The 16,753-nt window shown below is 41.2% G+C and overlaps 1 protein-coding gene across 1 annotated transcript in view; it reads right to left on the bottom strand.

The window, feature by feature from the left end:
• Positions 1-6,495, bottom strand: part of MAK (male germ cell associated kinase) — a 48,415-nt gene extending 41,920 nt beyond the window's left edge. Inside the window, exon 1 of the mRNA XM_067751991.1 lies at positions 6,405-6,495. The gene's annotated coding sequence lies outside the window, so the exon portion shown is untranslated. The remainder of the gene's footprint in view (positions 1-6,404) is intronic.
• Positions 6,496-16,753: the final 10,258 nt, after the last annotated feature.

The following is a 16,753-nucleotide window of genomic DNA, read 5'->3' on the forward strand; positions in this document are numbered from 1 at the left end:
GCTTAATGATTTGCATGATTGCTTTTTTACTGACTATATAATGTAATCTATATTAGTCCAAATCAGATTTTGGGAAGTCAGACGCTCTACTGTGTCCATTCCTTGAATCAATGTTTGCATCATATTTAATTTGGACCATAATCCCTTATTTGAAACTCCTGGGCCAGACGTGTTTGGAATCCAGGAATTTGCATATTTTAGAAAAGTAATATGGTACGTAACACCTCCCAAGCCGCATCTTAATGTGCCCGTAGAAAAATGTTTGAAAAGTACACTAAGTAAAATAAATGAAGACCATAAATGACCTCGCGTCATTCGGGTCATGTTTTGTTGCAGATGAATTTGCACAGATTAACTTTTTATTTTTTACAAATTTATTTTTTTGTTTGTTTGTTTTTATTTTTGGCTGCATTGGGTCTTCGTTGCCGTGCTGGGCTTCCTCTGGTTGTGGTGAGTGTGGGCTACTCTTCGTTGCGGTGCGCAGGCTTCTCATTGTCGTGGCTTCTCTTGTTGCGGAGCATGGGCTCTAGGTGCGCAGGCTTCAGTAGTTGTGGCACGTGGGCTCAGTAGTTGTGGCTCACAGGCTCTAGAGTGCAGGCTCAGTAGTTGTGGCGCACAGGCTTAGTTGCGCGGCATGTGGGATCTTCCCGGGCCAGGGAGTGAATCCATGTCCCCTGCATTGGCAGGCGGATTCTTAACCACCGTGCCACCAGGGAAGCCCCAGATTAATTTTTAAAAATTCATCTTTCAGAGCTTTGAGGGTTTCAAAACTACAGAAAAGGGATTGTGGATCTGTATATATTTGAAAGGTACAAGTTTCTCTAGGTTCTGATTTTGTAACTATTATTAAAGAAAACACACAAAGCACATAAAGCTTTAGTGTCTACCTCATTAAAACAGCGTTCAGTAACTTCCTCCCATTGTTCTGTCTTAGTTCTGCATTCAAGGAACAATTTCGCATTTCATACCTGTTTATCATTTTTATGTTGCTTTAAAAAATCTCTATCATTCTGTTACAAGGCTGTATGCTTAGTTACAAAGCGCAACAACATGTTTGGCACTATCAAATAGTTTGTTTTAAAATGCCTTTTACAGGGACTTACCTGGTGGCTCAGTGGTTAAGAATCCGCCTGCCAATGCAGGGGACACAGGTTTGAGCCCTGGTCCAGGAAGATCCCACATGCTGTGGAGCAACTAAGCCCGTGTGCCACAACTACTGAGCTTGCGCTCTAGAGCCCGCAAGCCACAACTACTGAGCCTGTGTGCCACAACTACTGAGCCTGTGAGCCACAACTACTGAAGCCCGTGCGCCTAGAGCCTGTGCTCTGCAACAAGAGAAGCCACCGCAATGAGAAGCCTGTGCACTGCAACAAAGAGCAGCTCCTGCTCGCTGCAACTTGAGAAAGCCCGTGCACAGCAACGAAAACCCAATTCAGCCAAAAATAAATAAATAATAAATTTGAAAAAAAATAAAATACCTTTTACAGGGAATTCCCTGGTGGTCCAGTGGTTAGGACTACATGCTTTCACTGCCGAGGGCCCGAGTTTGATCCCCGGTTGGGGACTAAGATCCCACAAGCCGTGCGGTGTGGCCAAAAAATAAAATGCCTTTTATAATCTGGTGCTTAACTCAAAGATTTTTTTTTTTTTTTTTTTTTTTTTTTTTTGCGGTACGCAGGCCTCTCACTGTTGTGGCCTCTCCCGTTGCGGAGCACAGGCTCTGGACACGCAGGCTCAGCGGCCATGGCTCACGGGCCCAGCCGCTCTGCGCCATGTGGGATCCTCCCGGACCGGGGCACGAACCCTTGTCCCCTGCATCGGCAGGCGGACTCAACCACTGCACCACCAGGGAAGCCCAAAGATTTTTTTTTTTTTCACTGTAGCATGATCTCCACGACATAAAATCATAAAAATTGCTTCTCTATTAGATGCAGAAATTTAGGAGCGACAAGAATATGTTTTAGTTGTCAAAGTACCTAAGGCTTCCAAAAATAGGCTTTCTGAGGAAACATGGCAGAGAAGTGCGCTACAGCTGTGTTGTTTCCTTTATATAGGAACACATTTGTCCACAGGAAACTTTGGAAGAAACCGTGGGGCTTTTAAATAACAGGGAGTGTGTGTTAATTTGTCATTTATTTTACTTCATATAGAGAATAATCACTTCAAAGGCACATGAGAGGTAGTTTAGGCCATGCTAACTCTGTGGCCAGGATCTTGAAAAAGAGATCACAATAGTAAATTCCAGTTCTGTTTAGTGGTTCCTTCATTTTTCTCAGCTTAAATCTGAGGAAATGGTCTTAACACATGCCAGCAAATGGTTCCCCATTTGCCTGAAAATGAAGTTCTTTTGTAAGTGGTCATTACATTATACACAGACACAGATTCTAAATATTAAGGCATTAATATAGAGAAAGGTAACATCCCCGCCTCCTCACATATTTCCTGACCAAAAAGTGTATTTGCTTTTCTTCATTTTTCCTTTATCTGGATAAGGAAATAGAAGTTTGAAAGCTCTTTGGGGGGTTGTTTTGTACCCTGTACTATGATTAAACAAAACATGGACTCTGAAGTGTATTTCTTCTGATCACTTAGACTCTTATTAAATCAGTATTTTGCATTTTATTATCAGCATGTTAAATTGTTTTTCTTTCTTTTCTTTTTTTTTTTTTTTGCTGCACCGGGCAGCTTGTGGGACCTTAGTTCATCAGTCAGGGATTGAACCCCATTCACCGCAGTGAAAGCGTCGAGTCCTGACCACTGAACCGCCAGGGAATCCCTAAATTGCTTGACATTCTTTTCTAGCTTTTCTGTTTAAGGTGACATACACTTATCTCTTTCAAGGAAATGTGCTTTCTAGAGGTTTACTGATTCTTTCTGGTTAAGTAACAATACAGAGAATAAATTTGTCCAAAAGGCCATGGTGTTTATCATATCAGTAAAATTATACAGTAAAAACACAGAGGGATCAAATGACCTATGAGCAGTCAGAATCAGTGATGGAGTCAGTGGAATACTTGCATTAGCCTGAAGCTGTTTGGGTTTTTAGTGCAGTCCCCAGCTGCTAAACAACCCACTCCTGTCAGCTTTTACAATCACTGGTGCACCTAAAGGAACCACCCCTCTCTGCTGCCAAACCATATAGAAACTACCCCGCAATGAAAGCTGCCCACCCCCTCCACCCCCTAAAGATTCCTAACTCCTCACCCTAAAACGCCAAGATGCTATAAACAACCGGGAAAGTGCACAGGGTGAGCCCCACCCTGGCTACACCCTGGGGCTACATCTGTCTCGTCCTGATACCTGGAAGGACTTAGTGAAAAATTATAGGCCAGAAACAGTGAAGGGAAAGAGTGTGAGTGGGGGAGAAGGGAGTCTTCCTGGAGTTCCTTAAGAAAATTATTATTTTTACCCAACCCCCCAAAAGTATTTAATTAAGAATTTTAATGGGATAAATAGCATCTTCTTTTCTTTGCAAATCTGCTGCACATGTAACAAATTGTTTTCTTGTTCATACCTCACTGAGGACAGGTATTGAGGGTCTGAGAGGTAGGCAGTTATGTAGGCACTTCTGGAAAAGGACAAATGGCTTGAGAAGGGAGTGAAAGAGGGAGCGGCACAGATGGGGAGAGAAGTTCAGAGTAAGAGATGCCAGAAACATTGAAACTTCCCCTTGCAGCGGCTCAACAACCTGCAAAAGTGGGATTAACTGCCTCTTTCCCGTCCACTATTAAGACCATCAGCCCACCATCATCAGTACTGTTAGCACAACAGACCATTCAGTCATTGGCTCCTTTCTGCATTGCCCTGGAAGCCCAACCGGTTTTGGAGTGGCTATTGTAGAAACTGCACTCCAAGCCTAACCAATCATCTTCCAAATAAACACTGGAAACGCAAAGTTTGTTTCAAGTGCTACAGCATAGGATACTTATATTCAGGGAAAAATAAGTAAGGGACACAGCCATTTCCCAGTTTCTTTCGTTTGAGGGGTAAAGATTATGGATATGACATAGATTTTAAAAAGCTCTGATTTGTGGCTCTCAGAGAACTGGGCCAGTTTACTAACCTTTAAGTAACACAAGTTTACATACTATGCTCCCAAACAAAACTTTAAAAAGGCCTCTTTTGAGTCATGTTAAATACAAAATAAACAGCTCTCCAGGGTGAGAAGCTGACCATTTCAACTGTCCCCTTATCCCCCTAAAAATATAAGGATAATGGCCTAATGGCATAGATATATAAAGGTAAAGGATTTTTTTTTTTAAATCATTACTCCCATGTACCTACTCACTGATAGCATATAAACAACTATTTTTATCAGTGTAGAATAGGAAGGTCCTAAACAGATTACTAGTCAAAAACAGTATATGTAACTTAAAAGACAGACTGCCTATGGGTCCCCAGTTCACACCCAATAATATTTCTCTGCAAGTTACATATATTCTTCTCTGTGGACCTTTGGAAAGATAACTCTGCAAAACAGGGATGTATTGACATGATTTCTTATGCACATATTTCCATATATATGCAACAAAGCAAAACAAGTAAATGTAATGTAACTATGATCCTCAATTAATTTAATAGAACTGTTAGGAACTTGGAATTTTCTGCAGTCCAGCTCCAGTACTTACTGACTTCCTTATGAGTTATACAAACCTTATATTCTGGTTTAAGGAAAAAGACATTTATTTAGAGGCTCAATTATAGGCCTGCATTAGATAAATGCCCTTATCATTTCTCTCCCGTTCTAGTTGTCTTACTTTTATCGAAGTGCGCAATTACTGTAAACTTGAGCTTTATTCTCAACAGCTTCTGCCAGCTAATAAGGGATTTAGATAGGATTAAAGAAGATTAACAGAGAGGGCAAATGGAGGGTAAAATTCGTGTCTGCCCAATCACTGAGCAGATAATGTTTCCATGTCTTCAACTTGTCTTTGTAGAATCTGCTGTAACGTTATTACTCTAAGGCTGGCATTAACGTTTGTTTAAAAAAAAAAAAAAAGTAACGCCATAAAAACCATTAAGTCGTTTCAAAAGCAAAAGAGAAAACAGATTTCAAACTAACCAAATCATACGTTTACAGAAATTAAAAGGGGAGATTTTACAATGGGAAAACAGGATTCTGTGTTAAAAAATAAATAAAAGCATGGTGCTCTGTGCTAATATTCACAAACGTTTAAAACGAAGCAAAACCAAACCAAAGTAACCCACCCCAACGAAGAGATGGTACAGCCAGCTTTGCGTAGGCAGAAGGTGGCCGCCCTGGGAGGGAGGGGAGGGTTTGTCCCTTCCCGGTCACTCGGCGGTGAACAGGGCGCGGGGCCGATAAAGGAAAGCCAAAAGGCTGGAAAGTAACGTTTGCCTCCGCCACTATTTCGACTGAACGGGTCGTTTTTCTGATTAAAATCACTCCGATAACTTTGACTCTCTTTATGAGAATTCCGTTACAATTAGAACAAATGCCTGATCATTTTAAAAGATTATCTAAACACAATCACATACATTTCTTTCCTTTTAGAATTGAGATTACAAACCACTAAAAAACCAGTTTTATTGCCCCCCCTCCCCCGACTCCAGCCCTGTCCTTAAACTGACCATGTCTCAGTCTTATTTGTAGTTAAGAAGCAGTTTTCGTTCCCAGACGCTCTGATCTTTTCTCGCAAACCGGGACTTTTAAAAGACTCCCGTCTGCGGGCAGGGCTCGTCCCCGAGGCCCTGCGTGTCCGGCCGCAGCGGGCAGGTGATCCCCTGAACCCCCCCCCCCGCGGTTGGCTCGGCGTGAGGACTGGGGGCGCCCGCTGGTCCACCCTGTGCCGGGATTCCGCTTTTACCTGGGAGTCATTTGGGAATGCACGAATGAGGACTGAATTTGGACCCAGTTTCTCTTTCTTCTTTCTCCTTTTCAATTTTGTAACAGTTTTGAACTCAATTCCACTGCCTTCTCCAGACCTGATCCCGCCCCTCACTCCTAAAAGTAGCGTCCCCTCCAGCCTAAGCACTAAAGGGAGCGGGGGAGAGCAGGGGGGTGCATTGGGAGACCCTGGGGTAGAGGTTCGGGGGTGCGGGTCCCTCAGACTGGTGGATTCCCGCCGTCATCCTCCAACCCAGGACTGACCGCGCCGTCTAGGAGCGCAGGAAAATGGTCGAGGGGGTCTCGGAGCGAACCGACAGCTATAGGAGCAGGTTGACCGCCTCCTGCCCGTCCCGCCCCTCCCCGAATTCTCCTCCCTCCAGTCCCTCCCACTACCAGTGTCCAGGCCCCTTCTCTCGGCGGAGGTTGGCGCTGGTAGGACAGGGAGCCGAGGGGACATGCCGGGCCGCCTCGCAGGACAGGCTCGGGCTGGGTCGGACGGAGGGTGGCGGCCTAGCTGCCCGCTCGGGATTACCTGCCAGCGCCGGCCGCTTACCTTGTTCACTCCCTTGTCAAGCTCTGGCGTGCTGTGTGTTTCATCTCCTAGGAAACTGCGGGGATGCTCCAGCTCAGCCCGCCCGCTTACGCCCCGCCCACGGGGCGTGATCGAGCCGGAAGGCCCCGCCCGCTACGCGCACGCCCCGCCTCCGAGGGGGCGGGGCTTCCGGGGACACCTGGGTGTCAATGGAGTTAGCGCTCTGTGCCGTTTAATTGGGGGCTTGGGAGAGTCCTGATTACATTTGTAGTTATTTATTGGAAGTTGGTTTGTTTGCTCTTTATTTTGTTTGCTCCGATTCATTCTACAAAGTCTTGATTCATTGACTCTTGTTCCCAGACTTGTGAAGAGCAAGTGGAAGGCTACGTTTGCCTCCTGGTCCTTGTATTTGTCTATACATGAACTGCCTGGGGAAAAACTGCACTGGGTTGCAAGTCCAGTTGCAATCCAGAGCAGTCAACTCCTCAGGTATGTGTCATCTCCATCTTCACTTATTCGTTCAGAGTACTTACTCGTAGCAGTCACAGTGTTAGATCGTAGTGATCCCAAGGTAAATGAGTGAATGTGTGAATAAATGAGTTGTGAAAGAAGGGCACACTTGTGTTATTACCAAAAAACAAACAACAACAACAACAAAACTCAATTGGCTAGCAAAAAAAAAGCCCGTAAATCAAAAGCATGAGACATGGGGTAGTGATGTACCTATTAGTAATTATCCATTAGGTGTCAGGCTCTGGACCTGGCACTGAGAATAATGCCAGGGTAGCAGGACAGACATGTTCATGGTCCTCTCACAGCTTAAAGCTAAAAAGACAGGGGAAGTAAGAAGCATAAATAGATCATGGAAGTCTTATATGCCCAGTTATGAAGCCTAAGCCTTATCAGGCAGTAACTGGGGAACCAGTGAAGAATTTTCTACAGAGGAGTGATATGTTCACGTTTGCATTTCAGAAAGATGACAAAAGCAGCAGTGGGTAAGGTGGATTTCAGCAGTGATTGTAAAGGCAACAGAATAAAAAGGAGGCTATGGCAATCGATCAGGAAGAAACGATGAGGATCCAACTATAGCAGCGAGGCTGGGAATAGGACAGAGAGGGAGAGAATCCAAGGGCTATTTAGGAGTTAAAAGTGACAGGACCATGTGGCTTAGATGAGTGGTGTCATTCCAGTGCTAGGATCCTCTGCACCTGCCTCAGGGTGATCCCAGAAGTTTCAGGAAGAAGCCAGGGAGGGCTCATACCTAGGAGATCAAAAGACATTGAACCCAAAACACTCAATTGGAAATTCAGCCACAAAACATCCCTATGGATGACTTTGACCATCTTGAAGGGCCACAGGACAGGGTTGGGAACCTGAGATCTGGCCTGTCTGTCAAGAAACAGGTACTTCACTGTGTTATGTTTAAACAGATTATTCAGTTCACTTCGTTCCTTTTGCAAATAAGTCTAGAGTCTGTCTTGCTTCAGAGGAAGTCATAAATTATATCCTCTCAAGTGTGTTTGCTTCTGTCAAATGAATTTGAGGAGCTGATCTTTATCAATATGTTTCTAGGTCCAGCAACTTTGTTTATATGTTTTATTCACTGACTTAGAAGATTCTACTGTAATATGATATATCATCAAATTCCTGCCCAAAATGAAGTTTGAAAGCTCTGAAATAAAAATTTTTAAATACTAGAGGGACATCATAAAGACAAGTGACTATTGAAATTAAAATTTTCATTCCCAGCTTTTTTCATTTCTTAAAATGCATACTTTTTGATTTGGGTTATGATGGGACATTTGGGGGAGGTTAAGTTTAAAAACTCAGGAAATCAATGCAGCTTTTTAAAGTACAGGAGGTAAATGTAAGCTTCACATTTTTAAAACACCACACAAGTCTTTGATAAGTATAATTTTTTTTTTTTTCTTTTTTCGGTACGCGGGCCTCTCACTGCTGCGGCCTCTCCCGTTGCGGAGCACAGGCTCCGGACGCGCAGGCTCAGCGGCCACGGCTCACGCGCCCAGCCGCTCCGCGGCATGTGGGATCTTCCCGGACCGGGGCACGAACCCGCGTGCCCTGCATCGGCAGGCGGACTCTCAACCACTGCGCCACCAGGGAAGCCCGATAAGTATAATTTTTAATTGGCTTCATATGGATGGAGACTTTAGAGGTATTTCTTTAGATATGTTTGTATTTTATTTATTTATTTATTTATTTATTTATTTATTTATTGGCTGCATCTCCCGTGGCTGGCAGGATCCTAGTTCCCCGGGATTGAACCTGGGCCCCTGGCAATGGAAGTGTGGAGTCCTAACCACTGGAGTGCCAGGGAATTTCAGATATGTTTTAATTTAAATGTCAAGATTTATGGGGTTTTTTTTAACAGAAAAGAGTTTGTTCTCTTAAGTTTACCAGTTATTAATTAAAAATTCGTCCAATTCACTATTCAGTTCATGCTCATTTTTTGTTTACTTGTGAACAGTCTCACAAAGCCTAAGTCTTGGGTGAATTAGGACAAGTAAAGTACTTTTTCCTGAGGATAAATGTAAAAACATAACTGCAAAGACTAAGTGGCAAAGGAGAAGGAAGCTGATTCACACTCCAAACTCAGATGAAGTTCAGCAGTTGAATGTTTTTGCGGGACTCCAGAGAGTGGCTGAGGTGGAGCTGAAGAAAAGAGGCTTGGCTGAAAGTCTGTGAAAGAGGCAGACCCCAGGTCTTATCCTCAAGCCTGTCCGAATGGGCGATGCCCCTCGCTAGCACAGCAGAAGCCTGGATGAGGCAGCTGCTGAAAATAGGCAGGTTAAGAAAGAGAGTGCATTTTGAATGGTGAGACCCTGGACCACTTTCTCTGCTTGGCTTCCGGAAAGATGGCAGCTGGCTCATGCCGTAGGTCATAGATTAGAACAGTACTTTCTGGGCAAGTGGATTCGAATAAGAAAAAATCCTGCAGGTCCTGAGAGTTGAGCCCTCCGGGTTGACAAGCCCCATCCAAATAAGGACTGTGGCCATTGCTTAGGGCACTGGTTCTCAAACTGGGCTGCACATTGGAATCAACTGGTAAGATTTACAAAAAATACTCATGGCCTGTGTCCCACTCCCAAGGTAATCTGATGTCATTGGTCTGGGTTGCAGCATGGGCTTTGGAAGGTTTTAAAAACACCCCAGGTGATTCTCATGCATGGCCAAGTTTTAGAACCATTAGTTTAGGGAAGATATTAAACCTATTTTTCACCTTGCCCAAATTCTGGTTAAATAGCTTTGTATAACCTACTAGTAAAATATGCCGCAGTGTTCATGGCAGCATTATTCGCAAGAGCCAAAAGATGGAAACAACCCAATACCCACTGATGGATGTGACTGGATAAACAAAATGTGGTCTATACATATTACACAATGGAATATTATTCAACTTAAAAAGGAATGAAATTCTGATAGATGCTACAATATGCATGGACCCTGAAAGCATCATGTTGAGTGAAATAAGCCGGATATGTCATGATTTCACTTATATGAAATTCCTAGAATAGTCAAATTCGCAGAGATGGAAAGGGGAATAGAGCTTACCAGAGACTGAGAGAAGGATGCATGGGGAGTTACTGTTTAACGGGTATAGAGTTTCAGTTTGGAGATGAAAAATTCCTGGAAATGGATAGTAGTGATGGTTGTACAACATTGTGAATGTTCTTAATGCCGCTGAATTGTACACTTAAAAATGGCTAAAATGGTAAATTTTATGTTATGTATATTTTAGAACAATAAAAAATATTTAAACAAACAAACTAGGCCAAATAAGGACTGTGAGACTCTTAAGGAGATTCTGTGACTCAGAGGAAACAGAAACAGTACAGGGAACATCTTCTTAAAAGGCAATACAAACCCAAACTATAATTCATATTCTCCAAGCCATAAAGAGAAAATACTGTGTCTGTGAATGTAACAGGAAAAGGATCCTATAATAGGAATTAATATTCAGGGAATAATAAAGAGCTCTTAGAAAATAAAACTAGGTAGCAGAAATCTAGAATAAATTAATAAAATAGTTGAAGATAAATTTAAGGAAAACTCCCAGAAATTAGGACAAAACAACATATAGTTTTTTAAAAAAAAACAAGAGAAAAGATTAGAAAATAAGAGGATCAAGTATTTCCTCTAACTAATGAATGTGCAGAAGAAAAGAAAGAGGAAGTGGAATCAAAAATCAAAAAACTAACACAAGAATAGCACAGAATTGAAGGACACTTGTTTCCAGATTCAAAGAGCCCACCAAACACCCAGTAAAACAATAGGGGGAAAACCCACACAAAGACACATCACTGTGAAATTTCAAAAACTTGGTGATAAATAGAAGATTCTATAAGCTTCCAAAAAGAAAAAACAGGTCACACACATGTGATTAGGAATCACAGTGGTAAATGATGCTGAAAACTGGGAATATATCCAAGCAAACAAAAAACTCTTAGCAATGAAGAGACCATAAATTCGATAGCTGCCCGTTTCCACACCTCAACAAACGCAATTCCAGATTTCTAACTTCGGAGCAACCTGAATCATATTGACAGTTTCCTCAATTTTCACATTCACTTTGTACCAAATGATATATGCTGGAGGAGGGTTATCATTGGATTTGATCAGTGGGTATCACTCTTGCTGGGTCATTTTAGGAGAAAGCTGTAACCTCAAAATGTGCAGGATCGCTACGTATTTCTCTGCTCTTTGCATTACCAAGAAGGGGTGGGACATTAGGTGATCCGCAATGTTGACCTTAGTTCATACTCCTTCCATCAACCTAAAGAGATTTTTTTTTTTTCTTTAAGTGCCTTGACATAATCCCAAAATGGATATCCATCTTCAAGAATATAGCAGTTTCTCACCAAACACTCTTCAGTAGGATTAAAGGATTTCTTTTTCGACTATTTGCCTCTCTCCAAAGTTATTTCATTTCTAGAGAAATGTTCATACAGAGGCTACTATTTTATTCGAGGAAATGCAAAGAATTGAGTTTCTAAAAATTCGAGGCAAACTTTACATACATTGAAATGCCAGACCTTAAGTGTACAATTAATCAGGTGTTTATAAGTGTGCACACCTGTGTTATTACCGCCTGGATCAAGATACAGAACATTCCCATCATCCCAGAAAGCGCTCTTGTGTCCCTCAACAGCCAATCCCTACTCCTTTCTCCACAAACTTCAACTGATTTCTATTATCATGTATGTTTTACCTGTTCTTGAACTTCATGTAATTGGAATCTGGAGGATTTAGTCTTTTGTGCCCTGATGCTTTTGCTCAACATAGTGTTTTGAAACTCATCTGTGTTGTTGTGTTTATCTGTAGTTCATTTTTGAAATTACGGAATAGGAGTCCATCATTTGAATTTACCATCATTTATTTGTTCATCTTCCTGTCAATTGACATTAATTAATATAAATAAAGCTGCTATGATAATTCCTGTTCAAATCTTTTAAATGAAAATATGTTGTCTTTTCTTTTGAGTAAATATGCAGGAGTGAAAAGGCTGGATCATAAAGGAGGTGTATGTTAAACTTTAAACGAACTACCAAATGGTTTTCCAAAGTAATTGTACAATTTAACAATTTTACCAGCAACGTAGGAGAATTCAACTTTGCCCCACATCCTTGCTAACATTTGGCACTGTACATTAAAAAACAATTAGCCATTCCACTGATTGCAAAATTTCTCATTTAGTTTTAATTTACATTTCTCTGATGACTAATAATTTTGAGACTCTTTTCATGTATATATTAGCCATGCATACGTTTTCTTTTGTAAAGTGACTATTCAAGATTTTTGGCAATTTTTTATTGGGTTGTTTGTCTTCTTGTTACTGATTAGCTTGAGTTCTTTATATATTCTGCATACAAGTTCTTTGTCAGATATATGTTTTGCAAATATTTTCTCTTTGTGGCTTGCCTTCTCATATTCTTAACTATGTCATTTGATGCGCAGAGGTTTTAGATTCTGATAGTGTCCTATTTATGTTTTTTCTTTAACAGCTAGTGCTTTTCATGTTCTAAGAAATCTTTGCCTACCACAAGGTCACAAAGATATTCTCCTATGTTTTCTTCTTGAAGCATATTTATACGTTTAGCTTTTACATGTAGGTCTATTAACCAACACAGATTAATTTTTTTCTGTATATGTGGGAGTTGCAGTTTATTTTCCCCCCAGGTGGATATGTAATGAATTACATTATTTTTAAAAATATATTAATATTTATTAGCACAATTATAATGATCAGTATTAATATTTAATGTTCATTATTAACATACGCTACTATGTTAATATAACAGATTATATACAACAAATATTTAACATATTACATTCTAGTCACTCATCTAGGTAAGTGGATCATATTTTTATGAGTTTGAAAGGTTATTTTCTTTTTTTAAATTATTTTTTAAATTGAAGTATAGTTGATTTACAAAGTTCTGTTAGTTTTAGGTGTACAGCAAAGTGATTCAGTTATATCTATTTTATATATGTGTGTATCTGTTAATCCCAAACTCCTAATTTATCTCTTCCCTGCCTTTCCCCTTTGGTAACCGTAAGTTTGTTTTCTATGTCTGTGGGTCTATTTCTGTTTTGTAAGTAAGTTCATTTGTATCATTTTTCTTAGATTCCACATATAAATTATATCATATGATATTTCTCTTTCTCTGTCTTATTTCACTTAGCATGATAAACTCTAGGTCCATCCAGGATTACATTAATTTTTAAAATGTTAAGTCAAAGTTATAAACCCCACTTGAAAATGATGTATTATCCTTTTTATATGTTGCTGGGTTCAGTTTAATAATATTTCCATAAGAATTTTTCAATTATGTTCATGAGGGATATTGATCTGAATTTTTTTTCTTGTAGTGTTTTGTCAAATTTTCATATTACGGCTGTGCTAAACTTGGGAAAACAGTTAGGAAGTGTTCCTTCCTCTTATTTCCTGAGAGAATTTGGGTAGACTGATACTAGTTTTTCTTTAAATGTCTGATAGCCTTCAACAGTTTAATTATCTAGGCCTAGAGTTTTCTTTGTAGGAAGGTTTTTAATTACAAATTCATCTTCTAAAATAATTATAGGCTTATTCATAATTTTTATTTCATTTTGCATCCGTTTTGGTAAGTTTCTTTCAAGGAATTTTCCTCATTTCATCGCACTTGTCTAATGTGTTGCCTTCCAGTTGTCATAATCTTTCCTTATATCCTCTGGATGCCTATAGGATGTGTCTTTATTCTGCCTTCACTTTTTTTTTTTTTAATTTTATTTATTTATTTATTTTTGGCTGTGTTGGGTCTTCTTTTCTGTGCGAGGGCTTTCTCCAGTTGCGGCGAGCGGGGGCCACTCTTCATCGTGATGCGCAGGCCTCTCACTGTCGCGGCCTCTCCCGTTGCGGAGCACAGGCTCCGGACGCGCAGGCTCAGCGGCCATGGCTCACGGGCCCAGTTGTTCCGCGGCATGTGGGATCTTCCCGGACCGGGACACGAACCCGTGTCCCCTGCATTGGCAGGCAGACTTTCAGCCACTAGACCACCAGGGAAGCCCCTGCCTTCACTTTTGAAACACATTTCTGCTGGATATAGAACTCTGGGCTGACGTGTTTTGTTTTGTTTTTCTTTTGGATATTTGAAGATGTGATTCTGTCCTCCATTATTTCTGGTAAGTCAGAAGTTATGCTTATTATTTTTTCCTCATTTTGTCTGAAGATTTTAAGATTTTATCTTTGATCTATCAACTGTTTGCCCATGATGACCCCAGGTGTGATTTTCTTTGTGTTTATCATTTTTGAGATGCACTGATCTTTTCGAATCTGTCTGTTGTTTTTCCACCAGTTTTGGGACATTTAATAGAGTGATGATTTTTGTTTTAAGCAGTCAGTTATGTTACTGACTCATTTGTGGATGCTTGGTATTGCACTTTTTTTTTTTTTTTTTTGGCTGCTCGGCTTGTGGGATCTTAGTTTCCTGACCAGGATTGAACCCAGGCCCCTGCAGTAAAAGCACTGAGTCCTAACCGCTGGACCACCAGGGAGTTCCCTGGTATTGCACTTTTGAAGATGGATTTGTTTTAGTTTTGCCATTAGTTTTAGGGTACATTCTTTGGACCTAGGATATAAACTTTACTCCCTACGGCCCTTCTAGGGTTTCGATGGAAAGCCCATGGTGTTTGCCAGGCCCAGCTTGGGGAGACTTAACTCCTCATCCTGCCTCCCTTGCAGCCGGCAGATGAGACGGTTGCTGTGTTTCTGCAGCTTTTTCAGCTGTTGCTTTAACAGTCCCCTTGGAATCTCGTCTACGCACGCACAGGTCAGGGGTCAATTTAAAGTGAGTTTGTACCTAGATTTAGGGGGCTTCCTCTCTGTGGCTTCTCTTTTCCAAGGTTCCTCCCTCAATTTCCAGCTGCTCTGGCAGCCCCAGACTCCATCCTCTGACAAGCCAGAAACGCTGGGTTCTGCTCCAGTTCTAGCTGCCCCGTGTCCTGTGGACTGGGATGTGTCCTGAGGAGAGAAGCTGTGTAGACGTGGACCACAGCCATCGTGGTTCCCTTCCCTCCAAATTCCCTCCAATTTCTACTTGACTTTGGTGATTTTTCTAAGGCCTTCACATAGTTATGCTTTATATTTGTCCAGAGTTTATAACTGTTACCTGAAGGAGAGTTAGTCCAATACAAGCCACTCCACCATTTCCAGAACTAGAAATTCAACAATTTACTTTTGAGTGTTGATACTTCAAATATTCCAGAGCAATATTGTATTCTGTGACCTTAATATTCCTATTTGTATTTTGAAGGACTGATGTGTAGATGTGTAACAGCAAAATGGCAAAATATGTATTCTGAGTCTCAGCATAACATCAGGATTGGCGGTGGCTTAATGTAATCATTATTTGGGGGAGTCCCTCCTATACATCCTCATCCTTGTGCTTTCCATAAATTGTTTCATCCTCAAATAATAAATTTTTCAGTGGTTAAACCTTAATTGAGGACTTCCCTGGTGGCGCAGTGGTTAAGAATCCACCTGCCAATGCAGGGGACACAGGTTCAAGCCCTGGTCCGGGAAGATCCCACATGCCGCGGAGCAGCTAAGCCCGTGCGCCACAACTACTGAGGCTGCACTCTAGAGCCCGTGAGCCACAACTACTGAGCCCACGTGCCACAACTACTGAAGCCTGCGTGCCTAGAGCCTGTGCTCCACAGCAAGAGAAGTCACCGCAATGACAAGCCCGCACACTGCAACGAAAGAGTAGCCCGCGCGCAGCAATGAAGACCCAACGCAGCCAAAAAATAAATAAAATCCTTTTTTAAAAAACCCTTAATTGATGTTTCTTCCAATTCTCCTTACAGGATGGAGTGTTGAAAAGAAGTGTGTATATTTTTAAACTACCAGCATATTCCTTATCAAAGATTGGCAGCATATCCTTCAGTACTTGATTCCTGTCAAGACAAGGGCTGACCTAGCAGCTTCACGGTTCTTTAAGACTGCATTTCACATTTGAGCTTTTCCTTTCTTAGGAAGATAAGCATTCTTGAAGATGTCATTACATAGCCTTCTCAGAACTTCCAACTGATAATATTTTGTAAGCCTAAAATCAATAGAGAATCTCTGAACTTCTTAGTACTTAAGATCAGCAATAAAATACTTGAAAGACAGAACAAGAAAAACTTAACACTTGTATATATCCTATTTTCCAAAAAAAAGAGTTCTATTAAAAATATCTTTCAAGGGCTTCCCTGGTGGCGCAGTGGTTGAGAGTCCGCCTGCTGATGCGGGGGACACGGGTTCGTGCCCCGGTCCGGGAAGATCCCACATGCCGCGGAGCGGCTGGGCCCATGAGCCATGGCCGCTGAGCCTGCGTGTCCGGAGCCTGTGCTCTGCAAAGGGAGAGGCCACAACAATGAGAGGCCCGTGTAACGCAAAAAAAAAAAAAAAAAAAAAAAAAAAAATTGAAGTATAGTTGATTTACAATGTTCTCTTAGTTTCTGTTATACAGCAAAGTGATTCAGATATATATATTCTTTTTCAGATTCTTTTCCATTAGAGTTTATTATAAGATATTGAATACAGTTGCCTGTGCTATACAGTAGGACCTTGTTGCTTATCTATTTTATATATAGTAGTGTGTGTCTGCTAATCCCAAACTCCTAATTTATCCCTCCCCCCCTTTCCTTTTTGGTAACCTTAAGTTTGTTTTCTGTGTCTGTGAGTCTGTTTCTGTTTTGTAAATAAGTCCATTTTTATCATTTTTTTTAGATTCCTCATATAAGTGATATCATACGATATTTGCCTTTCTCTGTTGGACTTACTTCTCTAGGTCCATCCATGTTGCTGCAAATGGCATTATTTCATTCTTCAA

Source organism: Pseudorca crassidens, chromosome 10 (assembly GCF_039906515.1).
Source record: "Pseudorca crassidens isolate mPseCra1 chromosome 10, mPseCra1.hap1, whole genome shotgun sequence".
In the NCBI taxonomy this organism is placed as follows: Eukaryota; Metazoa; Chordata; class Mammalia; order Artiodactyla; family Delphinidae; genus Pseudorca; species Pseudorca crassidens.